The following is a 17,226-nucleotide window of genomic DNA, read 5'->3' as shown; positions in this document are numbered from 1 at the left end:
CATTTTGTTGATGCTGTTTACCATTTTGTATGTTTTTCGAGTGGCTGGTACTGGTTGTTTCTTTCTATGTGTAGTGCCTCTTTCAGGAGCTCTTGTAAAGCAGGCATGGTGGTGACAAGATCTCTGAGTACTTGCTTGCTCACAAAGGATTATATTTTTCCTTCACTTATGAAGCTTAGTTTGACTGGATATGAAATTCTGGGTTGAAAGTTCTTTTCTTTAAGGATATTGAATATTGGCCCCCACTCTCTTCTGTCTTGTAGGGTTTCTGCTGAGAGATCTGCTGTGAGTCTGATGGGCTTCCCTTTGTGGGTAACCCGACCTTTCTCTCTGGCTGCTTTTAGCATTTTCTTCTTCATTTCAACCCTGGTGAATCTGACGATTATGTGCCTTGTGGTTGTTCTTCTTGAGGAATATCTCTGTGGTGTTCTCTGTATTTCCTGGACTTGAATATTGGCCTGCCTTGCTAGGTTGGGGAAGTTTTCCTGGATAATATCCTGAAGAGTATTTTCCAGCTTGGATTCATTCTCTTCATCACATTCAGGTACACCTGTCAAACATAGATTAGGTCTCCGTACATAGTCCCGCATTTCTTGGAGAATTTGTTCATTCCTTTTTGTGCTTTTTTCTCTAATCTTGCTTTCTCATTTTATTTCATTGAGTTGATCTTCGACCTCTGATATCCTTTCTTCTGCTTGGTCAATTCGGCTGTTGAAACTTGTGCATGCTTCGCGAAGTTTTTGTGTTGTGATTTTCAGCTCCATCAATTCACTCATATTCCTCTCTAAGTTGTCCATTCTTATCATTTTCTCAAATGTTTTTTCAAGGTTCTTAGTTTCTTTGCTCTGAGTTAGAACATGTTCTTTTAGCTCACAGAAGTTTCTCACTTTTTGAATTCTGATTCTGTCATTTCATCACACTCCTTGTCCATCTGGCTTTGTTCCCTTGCTGGTGAAGAGTTTTGATCCCTTGTAGGAGGAGAGCTGTTCTGGTTTTGGGTGTTTCCCTCCTTTTTGTGCTGGTTTCTTCCAATCTTTGTTGATTTATCTACCTGTCATCTGTGTAGTTGCTGATTTTCAGATTGGGTCTCTGAGTGGATGCTCAGATTGTTGATGAAGTTATTTCTGTTTTTTAGTTTTCCTTTTAACAGTCTGGCCCCTATGCTTTAGGACTGCTGAGGTCCACTCCAGGCCCTGATTCCCTGGGGATCAGCTGCAGTAGCTGCAGAATAGTAAGGGTTGCTACCATTTTCTTCTTCTGCTATCTTTGTCCCAGAATGATGCCTGCCAAATGTCAGTCTGATCAGTCTTTTGTGAGGTGACTCCTTGGATATATGGGGGTCATGGAGCTGCTTTGGAAGACAGTCTGTTCTTTATAGGAGCTCCAGTGTTGAGCTGTGAGCTCCATTGTTCTTTCAGAGCTGCTAGGCAGGTACGTTTTAGTCTGCTGCGGCCGAACTCATAAACTGCCTTTTTTCCCCCAGGTGCTCTGTCCCAGAGAGTTAGGGCTTTATTTATGCGTGTTCATTGTGCTGCTGCCTTTTTTGTTTTCAGGGTGCCCTGCCCAGCAAGGAGGGAGCCTAGTCACTGTCTGCCTGCAGAGGCTTTGCTGAGCTCTGCCCTGCTGCCACTGAGTTTCCCTGTAGTCCTGTTTATAAGGGTGTGGTTAGAACTGCCTCAGCAATGGTGGCCCACCTCTGTAATGGTGGACTCTCTCTCTTATGGTGGGTTGCCTCAGCAACGACAAGCTGCCTCAGCAATGGCAGACTACCTAAATAGGGGTGGAGTGCCTCGGTAATGGCAGACACCCCTCCCCCACCAAGCTTCACTGTCCTGGGTTCAGCTGTGCTTCCCATAAAACTCTCAACAGCAAGTGTTTCCAATTGCTGTTTGCTTTGTTTGTTTTTGTGGGGGTGGGACCCACCGAGCCTGATCACCTGGCTCCCTGACTCAGAGTCTTTTTTTTTTCTTTAAATTTAATGGTTGACTCTCTCCTAGGTATTCCAGTCACCTGCTGAAAGGGCACCGGGATCTGCGTGATTTCCCATGCGGTGACCCACTGCACCAGCTGAAACAACGGTGCTGCCCGGGAATCTCCTGACCAGGTTAAAAGGGCAACCAGACCAGTGTATTTTGTACAGAGAGCCATCGCACTGCAGTGCCAGGAAAATAGCCGTGCTGGCTAAAACAGCTGCGCTGACCAAAACAGACACGCTGGCAACCCGTAGGGCTCCTCTGCCTAGGATTCTCCTGGTCTGTGGGCAATAAAGATCTGACTGGAAATGCAGCGTCCACTCATCCTCTGTACTTTCACTGGGAGCTGCAATACTGAGCTGCTCCTAAAAGGGCCATCTTGGATCTTCCTCTTCTAAGTGATCTTTTCTGACTACATAAAATATACTCTGTAGAATAAAATAAAATGAAAATAATTTACTCATAAGATTCATATTTAAATCATCTTTATTTACAAAATACTAGCCTGAGATTTATAATTCCTTTAAGCTTGAATTTTAGTGAAAGCCTAAGTAAAGTAAGTAACAGTCACACAGTAACTGCAGTTACTTTAAATTGAAAATCAGATCAGTCCGAATTATTTTCGAAGAGAGCAAAAATAATGTCATGTTTTATGCTGTGGTCCTGGATGTTCAGTAGCAGCCTCTTTTGAAGGTGGACTCAACCCTGAAGGAACTCACTTCTGGAGTGGAGGTGGGAGGGAAAATCCAGGTCTTGGGGAAGGTGAGGGGGAAAACTCCTCTATGGATACACATTTCTCACTGTTCAAAGAGATTGGTAAAAGACGTTTTGTAACTTTGAGAACCTGCACTGTGCCCTAATAAATAATTAAGTTTATAACTTCCATTACCTATTCTTTTATTGGAAAATTAACACCATAATTACTTGATTTAACAAATTAAGTTTTACAACATTGAGAAAAGTGTACCTCTTCAAATACAGATGACTAAAGGAAATATCACTAATTTTTAATGTAATTTTTGTCCTAACACCTGTTTTTAAAGAGAGGAAGTATTTCAAAATATGTAAAACTTATTGTAAAAATATTTTTTTCTTTCATTGTCAAAGTCATTCTCACAGAACATTTTTAATTTCCACAATTTTAAAATTCGCATCAGTGATTCCCAATTCTGATTTGATATTATACTAAATCATTTCCAGTTATCTCAAAGACCACCTTAAACTTCCCCCAAAAATTCATCTTAATTCACTTTAAACTTTAAAAACAGAGGCAAAACAAGGGAAGGAATGACTAGCTAAGACATTCATAGGCAAAGCCTAGTATTTGGTAACCACAACCGCAGAATGTAAAGTATGTATATAAAAGCAATGTATTATTCCTTTTTTTATGTGAAGCTTTAAAAGAATTCAATAAATTCAACAATGAGGTCAAACATAAATACATTTTAAATTTTAAATAAGTAGCACTACATCAGAACTATGTATGAAAAAAATTTTAAATATCTTAGCCATTAATTTTAATGCCAGAATATAAATTGTAATTTTAAAAAATTCTGGCCAGAATACCCAGTTGCTACCAATAAGATACAGATAATTTTATTTTTATAAGACCTGCAAAAGTCAATTATTTTCTTGACTACCAAAATACAGAAATCTATATTATTAAGATGAATCAATGTGAAACCTCATTACATTCCACTTAAGGCTGGCTGCCTTCCCAATTCAGAAAAGTTTCCTCCACTGTGTTACTACGTGAACAGACAGTAAAATTAGTATCTCTGCTTAATAAAACATATTGAGCTTTAAAAAAATTTTTTTGAAAACAAGGATACTTGCAACTGGGGCATGTGGTGAGCCTCCTGGGAAATACCTTCTTGGAAAATTATCTTCAGAAGCTCCCTTTTCCCAAAGAGGTGACAGGGGCCCAGTGTCAGAAGGACCCTTGTGAGAATGGGTTAACATATCAGAGCTTGATTCTCCTCTTTCATTGATAATCTGATGGTCCAGAGGATTCTCTGGGCCTCTTGAGCCTCTTCCTCCTCTCCTTGTGAGCAAAGGCAAGAATATGGGTGGCCCCTCCAATGAAGTTGGAGGAGACAGAAAAGCTCTCATTTCAGATGAAGGCTGACCCAGTGATGAAGGACCATATAAGGAAGGTTCTCTGCCAAATGATGTATTTGGAACATCTAGTGCATACGGATATTTTTCTAAAAGTTCAAATTTAAACTCTAGTTCAGTTAATTTTTGTCTGTTTTGAGCATTTTCTTTCCTTAAATCACGGAGATGTCTTTCAGCAGTTCAAGCTGCAAACTAATTGTCACGTACTTTGTTCTCATAGGAAATAGTACACTTTTGATAATAATGCATTGTTCTCTCCAACTCTTCTTTAAGATCTTTGGCTCGCTTTCTATAGGTCTCCAGCTTTGCGGTAACATGGCTGATCGTTTTTTCTACCTTAGAAAGTTTCTCTTCTGTCTCTGACTGGTAATTTTCCTCTCGTTAATTTCCTGTAGAGTTTCATTTTATTTTCTTGATATAATTCAGTCATTAATTTTCTGTTGAAGATTCTGATCTGATTCTCACTTTCAAAATGTGTGTTTTCTGATTGCAAAGATGCAAGTTCAGTCTCAAGATTTTTAATATATTCTGTAAGTTCTTCCTTCATTTTATCAACTTCAGATAACTGAATATAATTTCAAGTTCTTTCTCCTTCTAAGCTTTTGAAGTATTGAACTTAGCAGCATGAATCAGTTTCTTCACAGCTCCTTTCAGAGGATGATCTAAGTACACACCATTTTCTGATTCACTGTTCATTTCTGACTCCAAGTTACCTTCATCCATTCTGTCTTCTCCAAGCATAGCTGCCCAATCTTTCATCTTCAGCAAGTGTTCAGTCAGAGTCTTGATGTGATTGTCTTTAGCACTGAGAACTTGTTCTGCGTGTACTTTGGAGTCTTCCAATGTTATTTTCTGTTTATTAAGTTCACTCACTTGTTCTTTCCACACTTCAACTTCTTGCAAAAGCTGTTTCTGGCTTTCCCGAAGTAGAGAGTTTTCATCCAAAGCATCTTTTATTGCTATCTTCAGTGGTTCTTGATTCATTGGAAATAAAGTCTTGAAGGTCATTTTGGCTTCAGCTACTGGTGATTTGAAGGATTTTGACTCATCTTCTAGAGGCTGTATCCTTTTTGAAATATCTGCCATCAGTTCATTTTGTTCAGACTGTTTCAATTTCTCTTCTGTTTTTTTTTTTTTTTTTTTGAGATGGAGTTTCGCTCTTGTTACCCAGGCTGGAGTGCAATGGCGCAATCTCGGCTCACCGCAACCTCCGCCTCCTGGGTTCAAGCAATTCTCCTGCCTCAGCCTCCCAAGCAGCTGGGACTACAGGCATGTGCCACCACGCCCAGCTAATTTTTTTGTATTTTTAGTAGAGACGGGGTTTCATCATGTTGCCCAGTATGGTCTCGATCTCTTGGCCTCGTGATCCACCCGCCTCGGCCTCCCAAAGTGAATTTCTCTTCTTTTAACTCTTTTACTAGACATAATATTTCTTCCCCAAATTCTGCATTGGACCTGTTGAGCTTTGCACAGGTTGCCTCCAAGCTTTGTGCTTCTGTTGCCTCCTTCTCAAAGCTGGCATCCTTTAAAGATGACTCTACTTCATGGCCTTCATACTCCTTTTGAATACTGCTCAGTTTTTCAAATAGTTTACATTTTTCTTTAATTTGTGTAAACAGCACTTCAGCAAGCTTTTTCTCTCTTCCCACATAAAGCCAACTCCTAACTGATCTAAAACCTCTCCACAAAAAAAAGAGAATGGCAAAAAATCCAAGCATAGCTGCCTATATCACCCATTCCCATGGAAAACCATAAGAATTAGAATCTGCTCCCATACTTTGATGCTGTGCTGCCACAATCCTGTGTCGCATCTCCAGAACCAGCCTCAAGTATGGCTCAGGGGTAGCCTGGGGCTCCTCCATAGTGCCAAGGCTGCTCTGGTGGTCACCGCAGTAACCGGGGCCACAACAAGGGGCAGAGAACCATCAGCCTTCTGTCTGAAACCTGAATCCACAGGGGGCAACCGAAGTGGATCACTGCAGAGCAGGCTGTGGTGGGGAGCTGGGAAATGCTGGGGAGCTGGGGATGCAGGTACTCACAGGCCTCACAGGCCCATGCTACCTTTTTCTTTTTTTTACTTTATTTTTAGAAATGGGGTCTTGTCATGTTGTCCAGGCTGGTCTTGAACTTCTAACCTCCAGCAATGCTCCTGCCTTTGCCTCCCCAGATGCTGTGAATACAAGCATGAGCCACAGTCCCTGGCCTAAAATTTTTTTCTACTTGAGTAGGTCCAAAATATCCTGATGAAAAAGAATACATATTTTCTTGGGCAGGTATGAAGTGTTACAAATTAAATTATGTTCAGAACCTACTTTCTTAAAAGTTATTGTATTTCAACAAATCCAAGATACTCTTAATTATAAATCCCAATGTACTACAAAGACAAAAAAGATTTTCCATTAAAGACATGATGTGTTTAGCCTTAAAAAATTTTAAGATGCATCCCAATTCAGAAATATTAAAATATAAAAAATATTGCATCTTAGGCCAGCAGCAGCAGCTCACACTTGTAATCCTAGAACTTTTGGAGGCCAAGATGTGAAGATTGCCTGAGCTCCGGAGTTCGAGACGACTCTGGGCAACATGATGAAACTCCGTCTCTACCAAAAAAGTTAGCCAGGTGCACAGCTGTAGTTCCAGCTACTTGGGAGGCTGAGGCAGGAGAATCGCTTGAACCTGCGAGGCAGAGGTTGCAGTGAGCCAAGATCGCACCACTGCACTCCAGCCCAGGCAAAAGTGCTAGTCTGCATCTCAAAAAAAAAGAGCAAATTTAAAAAGAAAACAGCAAAGATAACATTAGAAATCAATTAAATAGAAAAGTGTACACCAAGAGGAAAATGTATAAACCAATGATGGCACATTCATGTGACAGAATTCTACTAGCATTGAAAGGGAACCATTGATACTTGCATTAGTGAGGATAAATTTTAAAAATACTATTTTCTTTTTTTTTTTTTCAAAGAAAGGGCTAATTTTAATTATTTTAATAGCCAACTAAAAAATACAATTTTTTTTGAGGAATGCTAATGACTGAAGTAGATGATGCTGTTAGCAGATACTGAAGTAATTAGACTTAAGACATAAAATGATGAAGCACGGTAAGAAAGCACTGATTTGAAATTATCTTTTAAATTTAGATGAATAATTAAAAATGTATTAATTCAGAGTTTCAAGCATGAAATCCAGAAATGTCATGTTGTGTACTTTCTTCTTGAAGATAAACTCAGTAATTGGTGGAAAGAATCCACAATCTAACAAAGCAGGAAACCACAAAACAGTCGTCTGCATGAAGAAGCCAGTAACTTTGCATTTTTTTTTTTTTTTTAATTTTACTTTAAATTCTGGGATACATGCATAGGAAGTGCAGGTTTGTTACATAGGTATACATGTGCTGTGGTGGTTTTCTGCACCTATTGACCTGTCCTCTAAGTTCCCTACCCTACCCCCCGACCCCCAGCAGGCACTAGTGTGTTATGTTCCCCTCCCTGTGTCCACGTGCTCTCATTGTTCAACACCCACTTATGAGTGAGAACATGTGGTGTTTGGTTTTCTGTTCCTGCGTTAGTTTGCTGAGGATGATGGCTTCCAGCTCCATCCATATCCCTGTAAAGGACATGGTTTCTTTTTTTTGTGGTTGCATAGTATTCCATAGTGTTTATATACCACATTTTCTTTAGCCAGTCTATCACGGGTGCGTGGCATTTGGGTTGGTTCCATGATTTTGGTATTAAAAATAGTGCCTCAGTAAACATACATGTGCATGTGTCTTTTTAATAGAATGATTTGTATGCCTTTGGGTATATACCCAGTAATGGAATTGCTGGGTCAAATGGTACTTCTGGTTCTAGATCCTTGAGAAATTACCACAGTGTCTTCCATAATGTTTGAACTAATTTATATTCCCACCAACAGTATAAAAACTTTGCATTTTATATTTCCATCTTCCAGTTCATTCCCAGCTGTTCAAGATTTAAATTCCTGAAAGCTTCTTCCAAAAAAAAAAATACTTTTCAAGAAATTATACTGGCACAAAGAGTAGACATTGTATTATTCTATTTATATAATGCTCAAGATGAGGCTAGTGCATCATGACATAAGTCACAAAATAGTACGTGTAGAAATGTTGACAGGAAAAGAGGCATGAGGGCACTTTCCAGGTGGATGACAGTGTTCTGCATCTTGGACTAGAAGGTGCTTACAAGTATGTATGTGAAGGTAAATATCAAACTATACAGCTAAAATTTGTACATTTTACTGTTTATGAATTATACCTCAATTTAAAATAAAAACTCACTAAAATAGCCATGCAGTATGTAAGCAACATGTTTCGCATGGAAGACATAGGAAATATATTGGAATTGTTCATATATAAGGATATATATGTGGATGTGTTTGAGATACCTGCTAGATGAACAAGTGGGAATGTTGAACACATCATCAGTAATCATTTCAGCAGAGTCGTGAGAATGAAAACTAAATAAAATTTGAGTTGAGAAGAAAATAGGAAGCTACTGAAGCAAACAACATTTTGAGAGGTTTCTTGATATGGGAGGGAAGAAATATGGGGAAAGGCATGAGAATGAGAGGAGAGGGAGAATTCTGTGAAAGGAAAGAACATTAATTTTTGGCTTGCAGTCTTCATGTAGGTGAGACAGGTTGGGACCCTAGTGGAGGGTAAGAGTTGAGATAAGAACAGGGACAATTTTCCACTGTCAGAGAGGATACATAGGCACAGATGCTGAGAAATTGACATATTTGCCCTTGGAAAGATGATATAATTCTTATCTGGTGGCCACTTCTTTCTCAGTGAAGCATGAGATGAATTCATCAGCTGAGAGAGAAAGGAAAAGAACATGGAAGATTTGAGGAAAGAAAAGAAAATGTAAAATAATCATGTGAGAATACAAAAGTAAATTTATTAGAGAAATATCAGACTTCTTGACCCATTTAAGATTAGTGATCATAAGTTTTAAATGATGCAGGGTTGTGTAGTTTTTTCAACAAAATTTAGCTGCCCTGGGCTGCATGTTGTTCCAGATGTAAGAGTTGGGTGTTCTATCATAGAATAATTTCAACCTTAATGGGTTACTCAGTTAGGTGTTGAGTCACAAAATTCAGAACCAATTTTACTTCACCTCCATAATATATTAAATGTATTAACTTTAATAGTTAAGTCATCTCCACTCCATTTTTAAAATTGTTCTGTTTTTAAAGGAAAATGTAAAACAAATGTGTCCTAAAACGGTTAGTTCCTCTTTTACATCCAGGAAACTTTTAATTTTATTTTGTACTTTTAGTAAAAAAGACTAAAATGGAGTATTCGTGCTTTTTAACTATATATCTATATATATAGTAGCCTGTTTTATTTTAAGCTTTGATATTTTCTTCAATGTGCTGGAATAGTGTCTATAAATTCAATCCATGCCAGACGTAGCAGAATTGTGTAACATAAAAACAAAGCCATCTCAGAAGAAACTACAAGATGTTGTAAAATAAGGCAAATTTGGGGCCCAGTTTCACATAAATGCTCTGAGCAAAAAATAAATTTTAGTGATAATTTAGTTTAAATGACTGTTAACCATACATAGAAGAAAAATATGGGACTCAATTCTCAAAAAGCAGGAGAAAATGGGCAAAGAGAGGCAGTAACATGTGGCAAGCTCTTACTTTGTCCCAAGCACTGTATCAAGCATATTTAACAGGATCCTATTATCCATGGCTCTTATCCATGGTTCATCTTATCCAAGTGCAGAAAACTAGGTTTGTTCCTGAAATCTCTTGTCATTTATATGCAAGCATAGTCTGATGTGCATTTTTCTTTATAATGCAGATGTACAAATCAACTCATTCCATTAACAATTAAAAAAGACCACAGATGCTTTTACCCAGAGAAGCAGGTGGAAAGATAAAAAAATTTCTAATTTATTTCAATCACTCTTTCCCACATAAAAATTCAGCTTCATCTGACATTCACATGTCCCACAAGCATATTAAAAAAATATTCAATGTCACTAATAGAGAAATGCAAATCAAAACCACACTAAGATAACATCTCACACCAGTCAGAATAGCTATGATTAAAAAGTGAGAAAACAACAGATGCAGGCAGGATTATGGGGAAAAGGGAAAACTTATACATTGCTCATGGGAATGTAAATTAGTTCAGCCATTGTGAAAAGCAGTGTGGTGATTTCTTAAAGAACTAAAAGCAAAACTACCATTCAGCCCAGCAATGCTATTACTGGGTATATTCCCAAAGGAATATAAATCTTTCTACCGTAAAGACACATGCACATGTATGTTCATTGCAGCACTGTTCACAATATGAAAGACTTGAAATCAATCTAAATGCCCATCATCAGTAGGCAGGATAAAGAAAACATGGTACATATATGCCATGGAATACTATGCAGCCATACAAAAGAACAAGATCATATCCTTTGCAGCAACATGGATAAAGCTTGAGGCCATTATCCTAAATGAACTAACATAGGAATGAAAAACCAAATACAGCATGTTCCCACTTTAAGTGAGAGCTAAACATTAAGAATACGTGGATACAAAGAAAGGAACAGCAGGTACCAGGACCCACTTGAGTGAGGAGGGTAGGAAACAGGAACTATGCTTATTACATGGGTGACAGAATAATCTGTACATCAGATCCCCATGATACACAATTTTCCTGCACAGGTACCCATGAACCTGAAATAAATGTTTAAAAACATAAATAAAAATTCAGCTTAAGCTGCTTTGTTATATAACTTCAATTGTTTGGGCCAATTCTTGCTTAAGTTTGTCTGCATTGCATGACATACTATATATTTTACTTTAATAGCTATGCAGCTATTAAAATTTTTAAATGGAAAAATTAGGATATTATATGGCTTGGTTGCTCTGAATAAAACACTTTGCTCCTTTTACAAGAAATCATAGTGGTAAACATGACCTTTATAAAGCAGCAGTGTGTGTTTATTGTGAGAAGTACTTTAAGATCTTTTAAATGAGGCCAAGAGAAATTTAGATATAAACTTCGTGCTGGTTTCAAAGATTTATAAATGCAGTCCATTGTCCAGGTTCAGTGGCTTATGCCTGTAATTCCAGCACTTTGGGAGACTGAGGTGGGTGGATCACCTGAGGTCAGGAGTTTGAGACCAGCCTGGCTATCATGGTGAAACCCAGCCTCTACTAAAAATACAAAAAATTACCCAGACATAGTGGTGGGCTCCTGTAATCCCAGCTACTTGGGAGGCTGAGGCAGGAGAATTGCTTTAACCCGAGAGGCAGAGGTTGCAGTGAGCCAAGATGGTGCAATCGCACTCCAGCCTGGGCAACAAGAGTGAAATTCAGTCTCAAAAAAAAAAAGTCCATTTTAGAATTTTTTTTCAGCTGAAACTTGGTTATGAGTGTATATGAGCATCATCAACTAATGGATCTGTGCTATATATTTTTTTAATCTCTGTATTTTACATAAAAACCCAATCAATTTCACTAAGGCAAATTAGATTCAATATGTAAACCCACTTGTTCTTCATCAAAGCTCTAAATTTTGTGAATGATCAACATATCTTTCAACCAGTTTGTAAACATATTAGCAATAAGATAACATGATTCATGGCTTTAGCAAGGTAAAATGGTTCAGCAAGGAATTTTTCAGAATATATTTTAGGGACCAGCAATCTTTGGCCATCACATTTTCCACACTAAAAATCATCCCATTCTAGCTTGTGGAATTGTCTTTTAGTAAATGTATATGCTAAGACTCCTAGAGACTTGAAAATATCACATGGCCTATTATAGTTATGGTAATGGTAAGAGCTAAATTTTAAGACATTTAGATGAGCCACAATGCATGGCAGTGGTCATTTCTAGTAGTTGTTATGAACAACTGATGTTTAATGCCACATATTCTACATGTATTTCAGAAAATTACATATATACTGGAAGCATTAATATTTATCTTAATACAATGCTTTACAGTCAACAAAGTATTTTTTTCATAATTAACTCATTCTTCCCTCACAACCAGCCCATGGAGTAGATGTTGCCATTCCTGTTTTTTAGGATAACAACATAATTAGAAAATTGTGAAATTGAAACTCAAACACACATACTCCACTTTCTGACTCCTAAGCCAAGTTTTTCTCCACTGAATTATTCTGAATCTCTATTGAGATGACAGGCTCCATCTGTACTCATGTATGAAAATATTGACATAAGATTTGGATTCCAAAATCACTGGAAGTCTGTACAATGAAAATAGGAAGCCGCAAATTTGCTATAATGTGGTGTGATGTGGGGAACCTATCTTAATGTGGCAAGAGGCAAACTGCAATTGAAGACTATTTTTAGAGAATGGAAACATGAGTTCTGTAAACTTAAAAATACTAGCATATAAAGGCTTTTTTCCCTATATTACAGATGGTGGCAGAGACTTTAACTAAATGAACGTGAAACATGCCTCAGTAATAATTAGGTCCTCAAATTTTTTCTTCTTATTTAACAAATATGTATTTAGTGCCTGGTCTTCTCAAAACATGTGCTTGGTGTTAGGGTACAAAGGGAACAAAAATAATTTTAAAAGCAAACTCTTGTTTATTGGTGTATCTCTGGCAGTGTTCTAAGGGCTTTACATAAATTAATAAATTTACCTGACATTTCAAAACTTATGTTCATTACAATTAATTTCCATTTATGAATCTCAAATAACTCTTATAAATGAAGTAAAAAGATGAACAAAAATCAAAATGATTGACATACAATCAAATGTGGAATGAGAACAATAATACAGCTGTGACCTGTAAGGGGGTGTGGTGGTAAGGGTTCTCCAGAGAAATAAGAAAAATAGACATATTTGTACAAAGAAAAATATTTATTATAAGAAATTGATGTACACAATTGTGAAGGCTGAGAAATCCCATGATCTTCACCTTGCAAGCTATAGATCCAGGAGAGCTGATCTGGGTGCCTCATGGCCCAGTCAAATTGATGCATAAAATTAAATAAACATCACAAGGAGAAAGAGCTTTGAACCTGTCCTGAATTCTGAATCATGTTCCATCACTAAGTAGTCACGTGATCTTGGAAAAGTTAGTTAACCATTCTAAACTTAGAAACCTAACAGCTGTCATCTGGTGTTGGGAAAGTTTGTAAGATGCTATATACAAAGTCTCAAAAAATAAAAAAGTCCATAGGGACCTAGCAGTTCTAAGCCCCTAGTGGACAGGTATGGTTCCCTGGCTCCTAATTAAATGTGCCTTCTCAGGCCGTTCTAAAGCTTACTTCTGTATGACCATCTTGAATCATTCAGGTATGGTTGTAGCTGAGAAGAAAGCATGAGAGGAAAACTATGGCAACCCCTTTGATGTCATCCAAATGGCAGAGTGCATTTTCAGTTCAAGTGAATTCACGCTGTATCTCCTAACCTCATTAAAAACTAAGTAGCTACTCAAATAATTTTCTCAAGAGAAAAGTACAGAAAGCAGAAACTGGACCCCTTCCTGACACCTTACAGTAAAATTAACTCCAGTTGGATTAAAGACTTAAACATAAGACCTAACACCATAAAAACCCTAGAAGAAAACCTAGGCAAAACCATTCAGGACATAGGCATAGGCAAGCACTTCATGACTAGAACACCAAAAGCAATGGCAACAAAAGCCAAAATGGACAAATGGGACCTGACTAAACTCCAGAGCTTCTGCACGGAAAAAGAAATAATCATTAGAGTGAACCAGCAACCAACAGAATGGGAAAAAATTTTTGCAATCTACCCACCTGACAAAGGGCTAATATCCAGAATCTACAAAGAACTAAAACAGATTTACAAGAAAAAAAACAAGCCCATTTAAAAGTGGGGGAAGGATATGAACAGACACTTTACAAAAGAAGACATCTATGAGACCAACAAACTTATGAAAAAATGCTCATCATCACTGTTTATTAGAGAAATGCAAATCAAAACCTCATTGAGATAGCTCCTCATGCCAGTTAGAATGCCAATCATTTAAAAATCTGGAGACAACAGATGTTGGAGAGGATGTGGAGAAATAGGAACACTTTTATACTGTTGGTGGGAGTGTAAACTAGTTCAACCATTGTGGAAGACAGTGTCCTTCCTCAAGGATCTAGAAATAGAAATTCCATTTGACCCAGCAATCCCATTACTGGGTATATATGCAAAGGATTATAAATCGTTCTATTATAAAGACACATGCACACAAATGTTCCTTGCAGCACTGTTTACAATAACAAAGACTTGGAACCAACCCAAATGCCTATCAATGATAGACTGGACAGGGAAAATGTGGCACATATACACCATGGAATATTATGCAGCCATAAAAAAGGATTAGTTCATGTCCTTTGTAGGGACATGGATGAACCTGGAAACCATCATTCTCAGCAAACTGACACAAGAACAGAATATCAAACACCACATGTTCTCACTCATAGGTGGGTGTTGAACAATGAGAACACATGGACAGAGGGAGGGGAGCATCACACACTGGGGTCTGCAGTGGGGTGAGGAACTAGAGGTGGGACAGTGGGATGTGGAGAGTTGGGGAGGGATGACATGGGGAGAAATGCCAGATATTGGTGATGGGGAGGAAGGCAGCAAATCCCATTGCCAGGTATGTACCTATGCAACGATCTTGCATGTTCTTCACATGTATCCCAAAACCTAAAACACAATAAAATAGATATTTTTTTTAAAAAGAGAGAGAGAAGTATTTTAAGGAGTTAATAGCACTTGGATTTACTGATTTAATGGCTCCTTATTTAATTAAGGAGTAGAGAAACACATTGAGAGAGTCATAGATTAGAGCTTATAATTGAAGGATAACTCCAGGCAAGAATTGCCTTTTTGCCCCTTTATTTCTGCTCCACATGTTGAAATTTATACTTAAAAATTATGAAAATATATATACCTAGGAAAAAGTAAAAGATCAACATCAAAGTTCTTAGTTTAAAAAGAGAGACTGAATTCACTTAGGGTCTCAGATGTGGTCTTCTTAGACTATGTGGAGACAAGAAAGAGAATAACAAAAATGGAGGATAACCAGGCCAGGAGGATAACCTCTATCTGCTAACTAGTCATTACAAACAAAACTATCATGGCCATAATATAATTTGGTGGCCTGAGTCTCTGCAATGAGGTTGCTGCCTGGAAACAATGGGGTTTCACAGATGGGGGCGACCACAGAAGCTGAGGTCTAGTACTCTTCACCATCTACCAAATGAATTGAAATAAGAAAGATCGAAGTCAAAGTCATATGGAAACAGCAGAAATTAGAGCTAGAAGAGATTTATCCATATGTCTGATCCCACATGCATATCAATATTCAGAAAGAAAAAAAGAAAGCTTTAAGAAGCGGAATGAAGCTGGGCATGGTGGCTCAGGCCTGTGGGAGGCCGAGGGGGGTGGGTCTCCTGGGCAACATGGTGAAACACCATCTCTATTAAATATACAAAAAAATTAGCTGGGCTGTGGGCGCATGCCTGTAATCCCAGCTACTTGGGAGGCTGAGGCATGAGAACCGCTTGAACCTGGGAGATGGAGGTTGCCATGAGCCAATATCCTGCCACTGACCCAGCCTGAGCAACACAGTGAGACTTTGTCTCAAACAAACAAACAAAAACAAAGTGGAAAGAAAACGAGATAGAATTGCATCTAGTTTGCAATTCTGGCAAAGATGCACATACTGGCTTTGTGACTTCAGGCAAATTACCTGATGCTCTTAGCCTCATTAACCACAGTCATCAAATAGCAATGATAAAAATTACTTTGTAGCATTCTTATCAGGATTCATGAAACAGATGATGTAAAAATGCAAAACTATCTTTAAACTATTTAAAACAAGGTCAAAAATTGGCAGCACCAAGGTATTTGTTTAGCCTGAAGAGTTTTTGTAACTTTAAAAAACTGTTGTTTGTATTTGAAAATTTATATATGTCACATAAAATATAGGATTTGGATATCTCTTTAAAATAAGAAAGTCTGGCAAAAAGAATTGCATTTTCACATAGCCACAATCAGCTAGATATGAATAAAAGTCCTCATCACCATACATACTCAGGCAGTCTCCATTTGCAACGGTTCCCACCCAGCCCATGTCATTTATCAGTGTATATTCCTGGCCCTTGTTGGCATATACGATGCTCACCCTTGATTAAGCCTTGATTAAAATATCAGGTTTTGTTATGTTTCAGCCATAGGGGTCTTAATGATCACTACAGGCTGATACATGTGTGTGTACTTTCCATGGAACAATGCAGAATAAAATAAGTGTAGAATACATATATTTTTATCATATAGGTAGGAGTACAGAAGAAGCATTTGTGGAATATAAACTATTCTTGCAAAAAAAAAAAGTCCTTAACATATGACCCAACCATATTTCTCTTATATAGTGTAAATTTATCTATTTATAAAGAGAACCAGACAGTGGCAAAAACCTCAAGTCTGTCAGTTAAACTTCATTTCTTGAATAATGGGAAGAGTTTACTCAGGAGCACCCAGAGAAGCCAGGTGCTGGAATATCTTCAATGGTGTGGCTCCATCTCCTGGTTTCAAATAGCTAAAAGGCAAATGAGGAACTCAGAAAGGAAATATAAAAAGTAGAAAATAAAAGTATATTGGTTTTTCTCTTTCTTGAATTTGGAAATTGAGCAGTCTCTTCCTGCAGAATGGATAACATATAACATGTACTTTTACAATGTAAAAAAAAGTTTCTGTTAATTTTGGAATACATGATATTATCATTTCATAGGCACATCACAAATTAATCTCATTTTATAGTTGGCCATGAATATAGAAAAGCAATCTTTTACTACCTCTCAATAAACCCTTTCACCTATGTGATTTTGAGGATTAGAATTCACTTTAACAGAGATGATATAATATTATTGGACATGTGTGGCAGACATTACTAACTTCTTAGCAATATGATCACACAAGAGAATTATACCTTCCTGCCACCATGGCTAACTTGCTTTGGCCAATGAACTTGAACAAAGTGACACATGTCATTCTGGGTAAAAGTATTTAAGTGCTGGTCCTCAGTGCTCCACTTCATTTTTCACCATGTACTAGAGAGGAAGAAGCTCCCAACAGCCTGGGGAATCTGAATGACTA

General features: G+C 37.7%; 1 long non-coding RNA gene and 1 pseudogene across 1 annotated transcript in view; both read right to left on the bottom strand.

The window, feature by feature from the left end:
* The window catches only part of LOC118144221 (uncharacterized), a 120,922-nt gene that overhangs the window by 22,783 nt on the left and 80,913 nt on the right, over positions 1–17,226 (bottom strand). The window lies entirely within an intron of this gene.
* Positions 3,758–6,349, bottom strand: LOC100405756 (melanoma inhibitory activity protein 2-like; annotated as a pseudogene).

This window comes from Callithrix jacchus, chromosome 9 (genome assembly GCF_049354715.1).
Source record: "Callithrix jacchus isolate 240 chromosome 9, calJac240_pri, whole genome shotgun sequence".
In the NCBI taxonomy this organism is placed as follows: domain Eukaryota; kingdom Metazoa; phylum Chordata; class Mammalia; order Primates; family Cebidae; genus Callithrix; species Callithrix jacchus.
This window is presented reverse-complemented; position numbering and strand designations above follow the sequence as displayed.